This window comes from Halyomorpha halys, unplaced genomic scaffold (genome assembly GCF_000696795.3).
Source record: "Halyomorpha halys isolate HHAL.00 unplaced genomic scaffold, Hhal_1.1 Scaffold541.1, whole genome shotgun sequence".
NCBI lineage: Eukaryota > Metazoa > Arthropoda > Insecta > Hemiptera > Pentatomidae > Halyomorpha > Halyomorpha halys.
The window spans coordinates 898873-916797 of NW_027112673.1; the positions used below are offsets into that span (position 1 = coordinate 898873).

Below are 17925 nucleotides of genomic sequence, written 5' to 3' on the forward strand. Positions count from 1 at the left end.
TCATGAAAGGTTTTACCACAATCTGTCGGGAGTAGGAGTAGATATGAGTGCATCCCTAATTTAGCTTCACTGGGGTACCGTATTTATCGAAACAGAAAGATTTATATTCGCAATTCAGGTAGGTGACAAGATATGTGGAGTATCATATTTGTGTTTTAAAAATTTGTTTATATATCTATATAATAAAAACTATCGAATAATTTACATACAAGATAAAAAAAATTATAATTAGGTAAAAATAAAATAAATACACATTCACATCTTTAGAGAATATTTGGATTCAGCCTAGAAATCCTGCTTCGCCCTCCTCATGTGGAAGGCAAAGCGAGATAAGGACCAAGACTCCATACTCAAATTCAGAAAAATCCACCTTCCTCTTCACTCATTTGAGTTATTAGTTACTTTATTAAACAAATAATAGCAAAATTTGGTTATTCAAATATCTTACTTTAAAACTCTTTTCAAGAACTAATTTTCCGATTACTTGACAAGATTTCTGTTGTCTTTGTCATTCTGCATTTAATCCTGATTCAGCTGAATGTAAAAAATTCTTGACTTGGGTTTTTTTTCCCCGGCCTGTGTGCTCTACTTTTAAATCTGATAATACTGTAGAGGTTTTTCCTGTTTTTATTGAGCCTGACTTCGAGACTTAAATTAACCACCGTTTCTTCCCTGATACCGTTGGGGGGGAGTGTTTCCTCGGTAAATGACCTGATTTTTCTTTTACCCCTAATGATGGTGAGAGGAACGGGGCTCATTTGGCAGTCGTTTGGCCACTCTGCAGCGAGCTGTCCTCACGAGTGACCCATCGTAAACCAACATCTCATCTTTACTTTAGGACATAATTAACGTTCTTTTGTATTGTGATATATTTTGTTATTATTATCATATATTTATTGTTATGGTTATAAACGATTTTATTTTGGATATTTTAGGATTCATTTGCTACTATTAAATAAAAATCTGTACCGCTAAAACCTATGAAGGGTCGAGGGTTCCATTACTTTGTAAGGAAATGCTGTTACTAGACCAGCGGTTGTGCAGTGAGGTGATTCGGTAAAAATCACGCTCGAGCGCCAGATTTTTACCCAATTTATAAAGCTGGGTGGACTCTAGGAAAGCTCCAGAACACACAGAGTTGACTCATGGGTACAGTCGGATTCGAACCCAGGTCCTCGGAGCTAGTAGCATCGTGCTTTATTATTAAATATCAATCTAAAATACCAAGGAAAAAATAGACCTCATTAAACTGACTTTTTTCTAATGTAAATGTATATAATAATGACAAAAATGTATACCAGTTTTATACCATACTATATATTTCTCATTTTTTTTTAACATTTCGGCCTCTTCTATTCTTCCAACCAGCATATTAAAATCTCTTTTCAAACACTTCTAGAAGCATCTAATTAACTCTTAAACTTAAATCTATTTTACCGAAGAAGCTTAAATTATGAGAGATAGTTGACCGTGGATGATAAATGAGGAGAAGATGGTTGGGGGTGCGGTCAATGAAACACAAATAAGTATGACTAACTTATTTTAATGTGCCGACGTTTCGGCTAGAGTTTCTAGCCTTCTTCAGGGCTAAAAACAAAACAAGATAACAACCATAAGATAATAACTACAGTAAGTATAGAAATATAAAAAAAAAATTGAAAAAGAAAATATAAACAAAATAATTTTACACAAACAATGAATAGTTTTACAATAGAATTAATAAAATTAAGTGATGGGAGAAGCGGGAAATAAAATGTAGACATAGGTAATTGAAAAAGTGGGTACAATAACTTAATTAAGCAAATGAAATAAAATTAAAGTTATATAATGTAAAGAAGTATGAACATATTAGTTATTATTAATTTGAAATTTAAATATGGAAAGAAAATGAAAATTGAGAGGAAGAAAAATATATGTAACAATAAAAGTATAGTGTACAAAACTTAACGTAACAAACTAGCAAAACTAAACTTATATAATATGGTGGTGTATTATATATTGTGGATAATTTTATAAAGAAAAATAAAAGTTAATGGTTTTAAAATTTAAATAAAGAGGTTTGAAATTAAAATAAGAAAATGACCTGGGCAGAATAGCCTGCAATTAAAATTATAAATTAATGTGAGGAGAAGATTTGTATTAAAAGATGTCCTTGAAGATGGCTGGAATAGCCGAAACGTTGGACTAATAAAAAATAAAGTGTTGAGACAGAATTGGATACAAATTGTGGATTTATTTAATAAATAATTACCTGGTCTCAAAACATTTTGAAATAATATTATTTAAGAAAATGATAATTTTTTTATGACAGTAATTTTTTCTTTAATATTATTATATTTAAATAATACAAATATCTCATTAATTGCAGTATCTTAGTTATCTACGAGCTTTATAAAACTGCACGTTTTCTGTCTCAGCGTTTGATTCTGTCAGCCTAGGTTGAAACGCCTTTATTCGTTTCAAATATGTTAAATAAAAATGATATTATGACACGTACCTGGCCATTCATTGATGAGAATGTCGATTACTTCATCTCGGCGAACACATTTGTAATGCGAGGTCGCACAAAGTCGTGCATAAAAAAAAGATTAAATGCGTTAAAAGGGTATAATGGCTTGACTTAATATTCAAGGATGTATGTTATGCAAAGACTTCATAGTCAAACTGTATCTATGTGAATCCTGTCTTGAAAACACTGCCTTGTAAATTTTCTATTTGGAGGGTACATAAAATGAAATATGTTAAGTACAAGCAAAATTATGCAATTTATTATAAAAATATAAATTTTTAGAAAATATCAAACCAAACGCATGTTTAACATAATTTATATTTTGATAATAAAAAGCAATACGCCTGGAGATTCCAATCCTGTTGCTGAAGATAGTGATTTATTCTTTCAATAACATATTTCTTTATTATCTATTTATATTATATTCATTATTATCATTTATTTTATTACTTATTTATAATTATATTATTTAACATCTTACTTTATTATTTTTTTCACGAACCGATCAGCAAAGACCACGCGATTATCTTCCATACCTCCTCACACCTTCCGCCTTCCTTCTACTCCAATACCCTTTCATCCTCCTGCTCTTCTTCAGTCCATTTTCTCCCTCGTCTCTCCTTCTTTCCCAGAAGAACCTCAACCCAAGATGTCTTCATCCGTTATTTTTAGTCTAGGTAGCTTACTTTATTTATTATATTATTTCGTTTTTTATTATTTTATCTTTTTTTTTTTCATTAAATTTCAATAAATGTCAACCGTGAATCGACCAAGGTTACCATTTTCATTCTCAGTGTAGTTGTCAAACTTCATAGTGAAGTTTATTTGTTTAAAATTAAATAAAATATTGATGAGGAGTCATTTGTATGGTCAAAATAAAACAAAACAATATGTTTTGGTTTTTATTCATTACAGCTAAATTTCGTGTTATCTGTTCAAAACTAGAGTAGTGTGCACCAGCTAATCTAATGAACAAATAAATTAAATTATAAATTCAAATTAATTAAGTCAAGTAAATGAAGATCAAACAACTTGATTTCTATCATAAACATAATAATATTCATGAATCTGTGAAAATTTGGGAGATTTTCTCCCGCCTATAACTTTGATAAACTTATTATTTTTTATTATATTTAAAATAAAATTATTTTGTTCCAGGTCTAAGGATTAATACAGCAAGTTATAAACTGGCTGAACTCAGAGTCGCCAGAATAAATGTACATATTATACAGAAACATCCTCAATACAGTGTTTGATTTTCTTGCTATTAAGGTAAGAGTAATTATTAATTATTATAGTTAAGAATAAATATGTCTCTGGACTATTTTTAATACATTAATACATTAAGATATTAAATATTATCATTAAATTTAGTCTCGACAAATTGATGTAAAAAAAAATAGATTTAACTTCGCATGTGAGGTAGTAGTTAGTAAAGCTCCATCGTTCGTTAAGATTGGATACCGAATTCCAAGATCTCAGAGTTTACTCTGCGAAACATTCAGGTGTAATTTTAAAAATTGCTGTTTTTTCTCCGTTTGTATTTATATCCTTTAGGTGGTGATCATTTCAATAGAACAGAAAAAATAAAAAAACTATAATGATTTATCAAATTCGTTATTCGTATGAGAAATAAAACTTGTTCTTTTTTTATCCTCATTCCCAAAGGTTATTAATTTGGCTGAAGTTGGGAATATAGCTGATTTTATTGTGAGTAATATATTATGTCATATTAAAAAGGAATTAATAATATAAAGATTGTAAAATATTTTTCTTTTTATTCGTTTGTCTAAATGTTTTAAACATTTTCAAAAGCTGCTGATACCTTTATAATATTACTAGTGCATTTAGAACTTAGACTTTAATTTTGAAGTCCGTTTTAACTTCCTCTGATTAGATCAAAGATGTGCTCGAAGTAATCGTACAAAAATGATTTTTTAAATTGGGTGTGTGCGTTTTTAAAAAATATGTTTGACAGAAAGATCTGATGTTGCAAGTTAGATTTTACCTTAACTAATAAGTTTCTGAGTTAACGCCGCTTTAAGTTCATCTTCATTTTGCAGGCTGAATGTAAAAGATTATAAAAAAAAGATATATTGTTATTAAGATAGAACCACTGCTTGCCTAAAATATAATTAACATAGATCGGTTGTAAGAGGTACAAGTTTTTTTTTGTTTCATTTTTGTATGCCTTTATTTCGAAATTAATATTTATAATTTTACAATTACAAAATTGATGTGTGAAAACTGATATGCAAAGATGCTTGTGATAAATTAACAAAACTAACTGATTCAAAAAATCTGATTTTTTACATTCGAGAGTTCACTGTATCATATACACAGAAAGCGAACACACTTTGCCTGTATAAAAAATATAATTCAATATGTTTTAATAAGCCAGTATAAAACCGGAATAAAGGTTGTCTCGAATTACGATTGGTCTTCATGCAAACGATTCCGCTAGCCTTTTCCTTACAAGAATGCCGAGGAACGTGTTACCAGAGCATAAGTTTTGGTTGCTCTCGATTCCCGAAGAGCCGTTGATCGCTTCGGTGACCGTTGGGTCGTGGCTCCGAAGAAGAATTACTCTTTGGTCACACTCGACCTCCCCTCCCCCGATCCGAATGGTCACGTGCTGCCCGAATCGTGCCGACCTTGTTCCGTCAAGGAAAAGTAACTAGTGTTTCTTGTTCCTCGATAACTATTGACCAGTCTGTTCCTTCTTGAAGAAAGAACTTATCGGCCTCTTCGGTTTACTTTGCGATTCAGTACACCAATTGTAGCGTTGTAGAACTGTTAATATTTTTTTCCTAATTTACCTCAGTAGTTCTTACAGTAGTCCATCCCAAATGAGGGATTAAAAAATATCTTCTAAGTTCATCTCTTATCTAGAATGTAGTTTTATAAAACACCAAAAGGCACCGAAAAATTTCACTTTTTCTACATTGTTTTGTGGATTATCAGCATTATATATAATACGAGCTGGTAAATCCAGATTATGATTTAGCATCTAAAAACCGTCTAGAGAAAATCATGTATGATTTTTTCGATATAGCACTTAACGAATCCCTGTTGGCAGGACTATAGACAATAAACAGCATTTTAGATTGTTTTTTCATGAGTCTCATCAATTTAGCCAAAACCATCTTTACACCAAGAGACCACGGAGCTGTATACCACCTAACTCTTGCTACCGATCAATCCAACATATAAAAAATTAACTAAGAAGTATGATAATGTTAAAATAGATCGAACAGGAACAGAAAAGTTACCACTGATGTCGATAGAAAGTGATCTACTTAGCAGAATTAATTCATGAAAAAAAAATAATAATATCCAAAAAATGTTCCTTTAACAAATCTTTAATTTTTTAAAAAGTTTGTCACCTTTCAATTATTAAATAAATAATGCTTTTCACATAAATATTGTTTAATTCTGTTGACAACTCAATGTTTTTCATATACTCTGGAGAGCCCAGCGAACTGCTCTTCACTCCCACTTTGTTATAGACGGCCCTGAGTTTAACCATAATTTATAAGAAATCTCCAAATAGCTAGAACCTGTTTGCTTAGTTCCTACTAGAGATTAAAATTTCTGTTCTATTTTTTTTTTATTGTAAGTATTATTTTCGGTTGCTGCTAACTTAGTAGAGAGGAATTTTCATCATAAATTGTTCAACGGTTTAGGACGACAAGTCACTAGAAATATTAAATAATGAAAGCGACGATGATCAATCTATACTTTTTAAACCACTTTTATGGACTAAGAAGTTTTAGTTAAGTGGCATAAATAAAAATATATCAATCAATTACTATCTATACTTCTTCTGCCTTAGATGGTTAAGGAAGTAAAAGTCTAAAAGTTGACTTTTGTAACAGCTAACTTAAATATCAGTTTTTTATACCATTTTTCGAATTTAGTTGTTTTGGATTGCCTTCTAATATTTTTGTGTTATGACCTCTTGTGATGTAGTGACTTGTCGTACATTAACCAACATACTCACTATAAGTTTCTGTTTTAAATTTGAGAGGAGTAAGGCTGCTACGGAGGGCAGTTTCACACTTTTTTTTTCAATTTTAGCCACTTTTTGAATGTTGTTCACGCCGTTTGTGTTTTGTTTTTTTAATTTTAGGTGCGTTTTCAATATTGCTCAATTTTAATATCTTATAACTTAACTCTCCTACAACATTTCTACTACTACATATTAACATACTACATTCTTTTTAGTAGCAAGAATTTAGAATTATATTGTACTAACTCCATGTGAATCCTAAATGAGAATATATTCCAAAGTAAAAAATTAACAATACCTACAAAATAAAAGGTAAAGAACAATTGGATGGTATTAGAAAGTTCTTTGTCCTCCTTGGTACGGGACAGTATTGTTACTTGCCTGATAGATAAAGGACTAAACTATTTACTAAAGACTGTTGCGATTTCTAGCGAGCTGAGTTATTGTGTTGAAGTAAGATCAGTTTATTGTGAGAGGTGAAATGCAGCCAAGATTTTATCGCTGATAACAAAAGAACAAAAGATTTCCATTGACTCCAACCTTGCATGACGGAGAAATTCTGCAGCTCCTTGCAAGGAGTAGATAGTCACTTCCTGGCTCTGCATTCACTTCTTCCTTAGCCAGAGCAATCTCACCATAAGTTTGGCCAGTATTGGTAGCTTTTGTACACCGTTCAGCTATTGCATACGTCATAAACTTGAAACAGTTGTTTAAATATAGGTTTATCTAGTGTTATTTTCAACTGTACAAAAAATTACAATAAGTAAATACGAGGAAGGTTTCAAACACTTGATAATCTTGGGAAGGAACCACCCAATGGCGGTACTTCAACAATTAATTTAAATTAGAAGATCCCGTAGTCATTTTCTTTTCAGACGCCTCGGAGGATTATAATAATAAAAAAATAGGAGGTTAAGTTAGGTAAGGAGTTTGGAATGAATAGACGCATATCTATTTAGGGCCGGATCTGAAACGAAAGGGATATTAAGGTCTTTGTGGATGAGTTTATTTGTAACGTGATAAGTAGCAGCAAGGATTTTACGGAGGATTATGGATTGTAAGGATTGGATGTGGAATTTTATGGTTTGATAGAGCCCCAAAGCTCAATTCCGTATGTCCAAATTGCTCTGATTGTTGTAGTATATAATAATTTTTTGTAGTGGATGGGAAGTTTAGAGCGTTTGTAAAGTAGGTGTTGTAGTAATCGAAATCTACGAGCAGTTTCTTGTCGTTTCAGTCTTGTAAGGGGATTCCTAGTATACCTTTTGTCAAGATGGAGTCCTAAGTAGCGAATCTGTTCAACAGGCGTTAGTGGGATATTTAAAAATGCCACTGAAGGACAGAGGGTTGAGGTTTACGACGAAAAGTAAAGGTGATCTGGTGGGGTTTGTTAGGATTTATTTCGATTCTCTAGTTTTTACACCATTCCTTAATGGATGTCATGGTTGTTTGTAGTGCTAGTGATGTAGTAGAGTCGGTGTTTATAAACAGTACACATGTGTCATCCATGTATGTTGTTAGGATGGGTTTGAAATATAGATTAAACAGGTTTATAAAAATTAACCTTGGAAAATTTAATTTTGATATTTTGGCCTATTTTTATTTTTGAATGCTGAAAACGAAAACTTGCTTTCCTTCCATTTCGTACAGATTTTTGGCATACATTAAAAACCTTTGTCAATGTCAATCTAATCCCAAATATTTTTTTCTCTCATTTATTCCTCTTTTCTTTTCTATTCTTGGACTTTATCATATTGACCAGGCCGTCATTTTATATTCCTACGGTTAAAGGTTTTTAATCTTACTAATCAATATAACAGTCTTATCCACTGTATCATTGATTTATTACTCACATTTATATGTATATAAATAATAATGTTATCAATCTACTACTGTCTTTGTCCATAGGTATTAATCAAGTAATTTATATTTTCATTTTATTATTATGTATATTTCCAAATTTTTTAGTCTATTATTTATTTTATTTTTTTTTTCTCTCTGAATTATGGTCGTTGTCTTTTTGTTTTTATAGCCCTGATGAAGACCTGAAAATCAGGTCGAAACGTCGGCACAAATAAATATTTAATTGTGTTTTTTCTGCTGACCGCACCCCCTGACCATGTTCTTCTCTTAAAAATATTATAGTTTATCATTAAAACTTTTTATCCGTTAAAACATTATATGTGATGATCAAATAGTATACATTTCTGTTTTAGACATTCAGATGAACTGGACTATCGTGGAATATGGTTAAAATGTTAAAACAAACGTTTCTTCATGTCAATATAATAAGCAGGGATTGGGCCTGATATTTACATAATCTGTGTGGATAAAGCTGACTGGTTTTCTATTTATAACTCTCCTTAACAGTTTTATTGCTATTACGAAATTTTAATGGTACGTGTGTTTGCTTCTTTTCTCGTTTTTTTTTTCCTTTTATTTATGCAAATCCATAAATTACATATAATATTCTCGAATTATGTAAAACGTAGTCATTTATACGAGCTGTATCTGCCACATGAATCGTAAATGAGCAAAAACGATCTTGAGGTTCTTCTTGTTCTAGTTTGTATTCCGTTGTTTGAGGATATCTGTTGAACGTGGTAATGTTTGGGAACGAAAGGAAAATTAGTCATTCTATTGATTTTTTAGTAGCTTACATCACCGGTGGCCACACGTGCCGTATCTTTAACGACCTGCATGGGATACAGGTAGCCTCTGCTTATGCAGCTAAATTTTTCTCATTACCAAGATTTATACTTTTATAAATAAAATAAGTATTTATAATGAGAACTGGATATTGAATTAATCATTTGATGCCAAATATCATATATATATATATATATATATATAAAGAATCGTTTGGGACTTTCCCTCAGCACATTTTGTTTTGTTTTTCATAAAACATCATAATAATATTTAATATCTTTTTAACGGGAAGTCCGACTTGTAGTCGGACATTCCTATTAAAAGCACACACCCTTCTTGAAGACCGTGTAAACATGTTTAACTTCCACGCTTGGTGGTAACCATAAGCTTAAATCAGGCTAGTATATAGGCATACCAACAGCTAGTGACCGAATGAATGCCATCGGCAACAGATGAGTTGAATAATACCTCCCTCTAGGTCTTCAAGTCTCAGAACATGAGGTACCTAGAAGTATTGTGCCATCAACATTGTTTTGTGGCACATTTTTACTAGTTTATGAACTTGCGCTGTTAACGGTTACTATGCCATATCCAACCAAGCTTAAATCTGGTTAGTACTTGGCATACTACCTGCTAGTGGCCGAATATCGCCATAGGATTCAATGAAATGCGCAAGTTGGGCCATACACATTTTTTTGGGGCCACGTTTTTACACGTCCGTCAATGAACGGTCCTCTGCTACTCAATTGGCAACTATTCTGTGTAATGAATAAATATGCACCTTATAAGCTTAGTGAGTGAAATGTTTTGTCCCTTAAAAATAAACTTAAATTATTTGAAAATCATACGAAACTACTTTAACTTATTTTCTCATTTACCTCAGGGCTTCAGTGTCTCATTTCTGATTATTTCCAATTTGATAATATGACACTGAATTTCTGGACGATTTCTCGCACCTTTAATTTAATTTTTCACAATCGTCTACTCAATTACCTCACTATGCTGAATCCGTTAGAAATTTCTTTCTTAGAGGACAAAGACGTTCGCTAAAGGGCTCCATCGAGTCAGTGTACACAACTCGAAATTGTGTATTTTTAAATCCCATTTATCAGTGAATATTAATTTCGTAATAAATCTTGACACTACCTTTCTTGCTAGTCAAACAACAAACACTATATTGTTGTGCATAAGAAAGAAATTGGGTAAAAAAACCATGTACTGCCATATTCTTTCTTTGAAGGAGCTCTTCAGATTTGGACAACAAACGAGACGAAAGATCCAACCCTCGGTTCATAGGGTATATTTACCTAATTTTTATTATTTCGCTAAGTGTGTAATAAGTAGTAGTTAGAGGTCAACTAAAATACCATTATGCTATAAAATACCAATACAGTGCCAGTACTTAGAATCATGTCATAGAACTTTTATTCCAACTTGAACTGCAAAAAATGTCTAGATTTTCATATAGAATTTGTGCTTTAGTAAAGAAAAGGATATACAAAATCTACAGCAGTGATAGAATAAGTTAAAGAGATTCAAGAAAATTATAGAGCTAGTCAATTATATTTGATTATATCATTTATTTCCATTATATTTCGTATTTAAAATTGCATTTAGAAACAGAGAGATATTAATTCTTCAATCACTTATTTGTAAATTTGTGGCCTTGTTAGATGTTACGAAAACCGAAGTTTGCTAATATATTAATAATTTCAATTGATGCTAATGGTTGCTTTGTAAAGTTTTACTACAACCCTGTTTATCCATAACCTCCTTGATTATTCTTTTCTGAGTGATTTAATCTTTCAATGATTAAATGAATGTTATAATATGCCCATGTCCTAAATATGTTGTCGGGAAAGGCTTATTTTATGAATAATTTTCAGAATTAAAAATATGTAAGTCATTATTTCAACAATGATTAATACCCTGGGCACCGGCATAGATCACAATAGCTTCAATTATTGAAGATAATTGGCTGAAGATAATTTATCACTATTTGACTAGCCTTTGTTGGGACAACAATGAGCGGTAACTATAAACTGTAGCCGTCTCGGCTGGAACAATGTCTACTCCAGGGTTCCATCCTCCACTTTTTGATTTAACCCTCCCTGATAACCTTTCCTACACTCTTGCCATGACATGATTACAGTATTAATATGGACTGTCAAAAATAAACTTAAATTAACTTCTTGTCAAAATTATAAAAATTCAGATAAAATTATTAAATAAAATAATCATTTTATAATGGGAGTTGGTAGCTCATTGGTAAGGCTTAAATATATTGTTTACTATGATGCGGAGGTTTATTTATGCAATAAGTGAAGGAATAGGTGTTTTTTAAAGGAAAGAATGGATGAGGATTGGCGAATTGAGATGGGAGGATTTCAGGAGGTTATATGTATGACGAAGGATTTGCTGAAGGATACGGTTCTATAGGAGGGCATATATAAATCAGTCGGTTGGGATCTGGTGTTTAATGAATGGATGGATGAACGAAGAGTAAGGAGATTAGGGATATAGATAGGTTTTTTTTATTTTAAGAACTTGGAATAGGAACACCCTAGAGGTATTCCCTTCGGGAGATTGGATAGAGCCACTTCAACTTGGTATACCAGCGGGAGACTTGACAGCGCACAAATAATTCTTACGAAACAATTCATGAGTCTCTTCAGTCCCAACTCTAAGCCTGCAGATGCCCTCCATAGACCAAGGAACCGTTGTCGAAGTGGGGAAAGACGAGAAAGGATACTAGGATCTGACGGATGTTCTGAGGAATGAAATTGCGGAATCTTAGGAATTGTTTAAGTACAGTTATAGATTTGCGAGTGTGTTGTCGAAGGCAACTCCATGGTTTTTTGTTGTAGGATAGAAGATGCTTATGCTTTGCTTAAGAACTTTATTTATTTATTACTTTCTTTACATAAATTGTTAACTGTAAATTATTTTGCAGTTAGTAGAAAGCAGAGATGGGCAGGAATCATTTTCCTGCAATTGAATTATATGTTTCATTTATACTACAATTATACTATGATAACTGTTTAATGGTCAAAACATAAGAAATTAGTGGTTTGGAAGAACAATTACACTGAAGTAATTGTAAGGCATAATTTCATTAGCAAATAAACCTTTGGCACATTTAGCAGTTTAGCACAAGTTGCATAAATGCCCTCAATATTTTTTTTTCAATTTAGGTATTTTTAGTAACGGAATTATTCACTTTCTACTCAGATCTTGTGCATTTTTACTCAAAATCGAAAAATTAATCAAGTATTGCCCAACTCTGATAAAAATAAAGTGTATCATTCTTGTTTGTTTTTTAAATATTTAACAATTAATTAATAATTTGTAACGGTTTTTTTTCCTATTATGATTCTACTTGTCCGTCTTCGTTCCACTCCTATTTATTACTTATAAATTACTTTCGTTTTTCTTCTGCTGATTTGAAGCGTAACAGGAAATGACAGGTAACTGTTTACACACATCTGGAACGATTGAGGAGGAAGTAGTTATTTACCAACTGTCAGTCTGATATGGCTTATTAGTGATGTATATGACTGATGGATTTTTTTATCTTCCGGGCTAATTCTTCTGGAGGAGTTTCGAAATCTCACTAATCTTCAGTACTCCAATGATAACTAAATTACTGATGTTCATTAGCTGAGCGAAAACAACGCTAAATGCGAGAAGTATAATTTATTTGTCTGCTGCAGAATTTCTTAGTGCTATACTATTATATATACATATGCAAGTAGAGATTTAGAAGGCACCCTACCATTCCTTATGAGAGCGTAAAATTCTTGTCCCGAAGAAAGACTCTGTTGAGGTCTGACAGGACAGAGACCTGTCTTCTGTTGTTCTCTTTTGATTATTTCTTAACAGGAAAAGGATTCCATCCAATGTTTAGAAACCTATCAACAGTAACGGAGATTAGGCGAATATTTGTAATGACCATTTTTTCAGCTAACAACCAATAGGTTTAGGCCACGTTTATTGTCCCCGTGTATAAATGGCACTGCAACATTTTCATGACAGTATAACCACGAACTACCACTGTGTAAACCAGTCTTAAAGCAATATAGCTTATTTGACTTTAGATGGCACACAGACTTATTTTAATCTACTGGCAAAAAGAGTTGACTTGGATTTATAATACGTGCACTTAAAATACTACTCCAACTGGAACTGTATCGAAAATTTCTTAGGGCTTCTACTGTCTAGAATAAATTTTTTGCGTTTATTTCTCCTTATCCTCTTATCTTCCATATCTTTTTTATCAACTTTTTCCTTGCGCTTTTACTTGTATACGAGTGTCTAAACTTGTAATTGGCTTTACAAACATTAACATCAATGACCGAAGACAAGAAATTATATATTGTCTATAATGTATATAAGAAAGTATTCTAAGATATAAAAGTCATGTTCTATTATTTATTTTATAATAAAAAAAAAATCGTAACCACGTATTATATTTTTTTTATTTATTATTATTTATTTATTGTTATTTACAACTCGTATACACATATATACAACAAGTAAATTTAATGTTGGTGACATGATACAAACATGTGGAGAATCTACCCACTGATAGAACTCCAATAACATTTCTTGAGATAATAACACTTCTTTTCAGACGCCTAGGAAGATTATTAGGTAATGAAGGAGAAGCCTGGTTAGAAACAAGTGGATTTGGGTAGTTGAGAAGTTTATCATGAAAGGATCTAGGAGTTTATCTGATTCTGGCCATATCGGCAACATATGGAACATTGAGGTCCTGATGGATGACTTGATTTGTGACAAAATAAGGAGCATTAAGGATTTTACGATGGATTTTGGACTGTAAGAATTGGATTCGGGTGGCATTTGATGGTTTAGTGGAGCCCCAAAGCTCAACTCCGTATGTCCAGATAATTATAAATTTAAATCAAATCTTTTTGCCAATAGATTAAAATAAGTTTGTGTGCCATCTAAAGTCAAATAAACTTACCAATTTATTATATAGTTTATTAATTTATTATTTTATTAACTTCTTAGTCATACATTTCAGTAACAATAACAATTACTTAAGTATGAGTTGTTTAATTAAGTAGAAGCTATAATATATTAATATAGTCAAAATATAAAATATTCTAGGGAATAATCCTCTCACGTTACTCATTCATTCCTCTCAAAAATGGGTCATGGAAATTGGGATAACCATAAATCATGACTGGTTGGCCACAGGGCTTTACCTAAAACAGTCCTACCTGCTCTTATTCGTTAAAGAGGCAGAACAACTTCCCAATTTCAGATTAGCGGAATGATATTTTTTTTGATATACACATTTACACTATAGTTAAATCATTAGGACGAACCAAACGAGTATATATTAATATATGAGGTATATATTATTTAAACATAAGAGGTATATAAATATGAATTATAAAGAGGTTTATAATTGGTCTAATGTGATCGAATTTTCTCCAGTGACAACTGGTTTATTCTTTGGTATTTTTTTTTTACTCATATTTTCATTTAATTCAAAAATAAATTGTTCTCAGATAAATTGCAATAATGTACTCGTATTTACCTCCTCACTGAGTATGTATGATGGTTTTTACTTCATAGTCCCCCAGCTGGCTGAGACTAAATCTTGTGGCCTGGAATAGGCATACAATATTCCCAGACCAAGTTGGTACACTCCTTATCCTAACATTAATAAACATGGTAGGAGCCTTACTGAGACCACGCTCCTTAGATCAACAAAGGAATTTGGAAGAGTTATCTTATCCAACCCACGCAAGGAGTGTGTTCGTTCATCCTTCATTGGCTACGTGAACTGTGTACAAAGGGACCCTTCCTTTTGCGGGCATCGATAAGGCGGCGCGAATTTGTTTTATTTTTTATCAGTAAGTCCACACTTATCCCTATTAGCAAAGGATATATAACTACCGGAAAAAATATGCAAACAAATGTGGTTTGAAGGTCATGACAAGATGCTATTCTCTGGTGGGGACTAGGCATGTTGTATCTTGAAGATGTAAAATTTGTAGAACAAAAAGCAATGAAGAAGGAACAAGAATAAATTATACAATTCTTTCGTTCACTTACCACACTAAATACATCTGCAACTTTTGTATAGACTGGTGGGCTCGTATTGAATTCAGCACCACTTTTTTAGAAGAAAAAAAACTAAAAGCAAAGAAAGACGAAAATTATATTAAAAAAAAAAAAAGAGTTTGCAAAAGATGATGATGTAATGCAATGAAATATTGGATGTTTCTATTTTTCCTTTTTCTTCTTTAGTTATTCGTAAAATTCTTTAATATTTTGTATTTAACCATTGTTTATTATTGACAACAAAGGAGAACTGTTTTTTTGTTTGTTTTTTTTTTAAATAAAGGTAGTTTAGAGGAAGACTTTTTTTTTTTAATTTGTGATTTTAGCCCATCCGACTATTTCAATGAGGTTAAAATCTAGCTGATATTAATGACCATTTAATTGCACATTGATGTACTAAGTTTAATCAAAATCGTTTTGAGAAAATAAAAAAATTGTCCAAAATCGTTTCTATAAAGTTTTCCGTTTAAGTTTATAAACTTGGAATCCCCATATTAAACTGAAACAACGAGAAACTGCTCCTAGATTCCGATTACTACAACACCTACTTGACAAATGGTTGGGCTCCACCAAACCATCAAAATCCTTTCTTATCCAATCCTTACAACCTAAAATCCTTTATACTCCTTATCACGTTACAAATAAACTCATCCATAGAACCTCAAGAACCCATTCGTTGCAAATTTGGCCCGAATTAGATATACATCCTTTCATTCCAAACTCCTTACTTATCCTAACCTAAATTAGTTCTTAATCTTTCATACTTACAAATCCCCAATAATCCTCCGAGGCGTGTAAAAAGAAGTTGTTCACGGGATCTTCTTATTTAAAACAATGACTGAAGTACCATCATTGGGTGGTTACTTCCCAAGATTATCATGTGTTCTGAAACATTTATCACATTTTCTTTTTTTTTTTTTTTTTTATACAGTTGTAAATTGCAATAAATAAAGAAGTTTATAAAGTTTTCCGGTCGATTGATTTTATCGAAAAAGTTGCCGTCAAATCCCTGGCAAATATCTGTCTTATAATTTATATATGTAATTTCAGTTTTGTACAACTTTTCGTTTTTGAGCGAGGCTATCCACACACTCTTACGAACCATTTTGTGACACTAGACTATTTCAGAGAGCTTCAAAACATTTATTTTCGTCCAAAACTGGAACTCAAAATTTGGTACTATCGCTATAATTCCCTATACCTATTGTTAAGTAATTCGATAAATCTGCACGAACTACTTGGTTCATTAAAATAGTTTTATTTTAATTTTATTACCATTAGATTTCAGGTAATTTAATTTTTTTTTGTATAATTTGCTTTTTATAATAATTATGAATACACTATCATTATTACTCTCATAAATTATTATTTATATCCATACATTACTATAATTATTTATACTTATTTTTTCGCTGTATCGAACTGAATTCACGTCATAAGAAGAGTTATGTTATCTGGTACAATCTTGTTTGTTACATTCGTATTCTTTATTCTTTTTTTTTTTTTTTTAATAGATCAAACCACTCCAAATGAATTTTTCAATCTAAAGTGGTTTCACAAGAAAGGAAAAATAATAATGTTTGGGTGGAATTGCTTTTTTTACTTTTCATATTTTTTTTTTTTCGCTACAACATATTCCCTATTGACTTGCGAGACAGTGGGCGTTCTTGTGACAGACAAAGCCCACGCATGGGCCGTGGAGCCTCTATGCTGCAATTCCTCGTGAGATATACATTCCAGAGCAGAGACGTTTTCAAATCTGCGGACAAACGTCTACGTGACCTCTCAAACGAGCCCGTTTTCAATGGGTCACAGTATCAGCTCTTAAAATAGAACGTGAACAAAGCAATTGAGAACGCAATTGTAAAAAAAAAAAAAAAAAAAAAAAAAAAATTAGCAAGCCATTTTAAGAGTACTGTAGTATGTTTTCATTATCCATCATTTAATTTATTTTCTTACAAACTCGTCTCTTACAAATATTATCGACCAGAGTTGCTTTCAATTTACATTAAAATTATTAAATACTGGAAGAAGATAGTTGACCGTATGAAGTAGATTGCAGGAAGACAGGGTGTTGGTCAATAAAAATAGTAATATAATAAAATATAAATATAATAAAATAGTAAAAGAAAACTGTTAACCAACGTTTCGCCCCATTTTGCAGGGCTTCGTCAGGGCGAAATGAAAAAAAACAAGAGACAAACATTTTAGAATTTACAAAACATAAAAATAAAAATATTCCAAAACAATTATTTAGTTTATAAAGTACATACATGTAGGTGGACTGGAAACAAGTTACTAATAAATATAATCAGGGCCCTGTTTCATAATGAAAGCTAATAGTATTGGTCCATAGTGCAAGTATAGAAACAACGTGGTAATTACACTAATATTAAATTTTTTTTATAATAGAGAGGACTATTACTGATATTTTTTTTTTTTTTTTTTTTTACCGGAACCAGCTACAAGCCTATTGAGAATCACGTATAAAAGACTAGCGACTGATAAGGGTTAAAAATAAAAGCTAATAGTATTGGTCCATAGTGCAAGTATAGAAACAACGTGGTAATTACACTAATATTAAATTTTTTTTATAATAGAGATGACTATTGCTGATATTTTTTTTTTTTTTTTTTTTTTATACAGTTGTAAATTG

At 31.6% G+C, this 17925-nt stretch overlaps 1 protein-coding gene across 2 annotated transcripts in view; it reads left to right on the plus strand.

The window, feature by feature from the left end:
- The window catches only part of Kat60 (Katanin 60), a 208847-nt gene that overhangs the window by 96271 nt on the left and 94651 nt on the right, over positions 1–17925 (plus strand). For both annotated transcript variants that reach the window (XM_014425920.3, XM_014425923.3), the window contains exon 3: positions 3668–3781. The gene's annotated coding sequence lies outside the window, so the exon portion shown is untranslated. The remainder of the gene's footprint in view (positions 1–3667; positions 3782–17925) is intronic.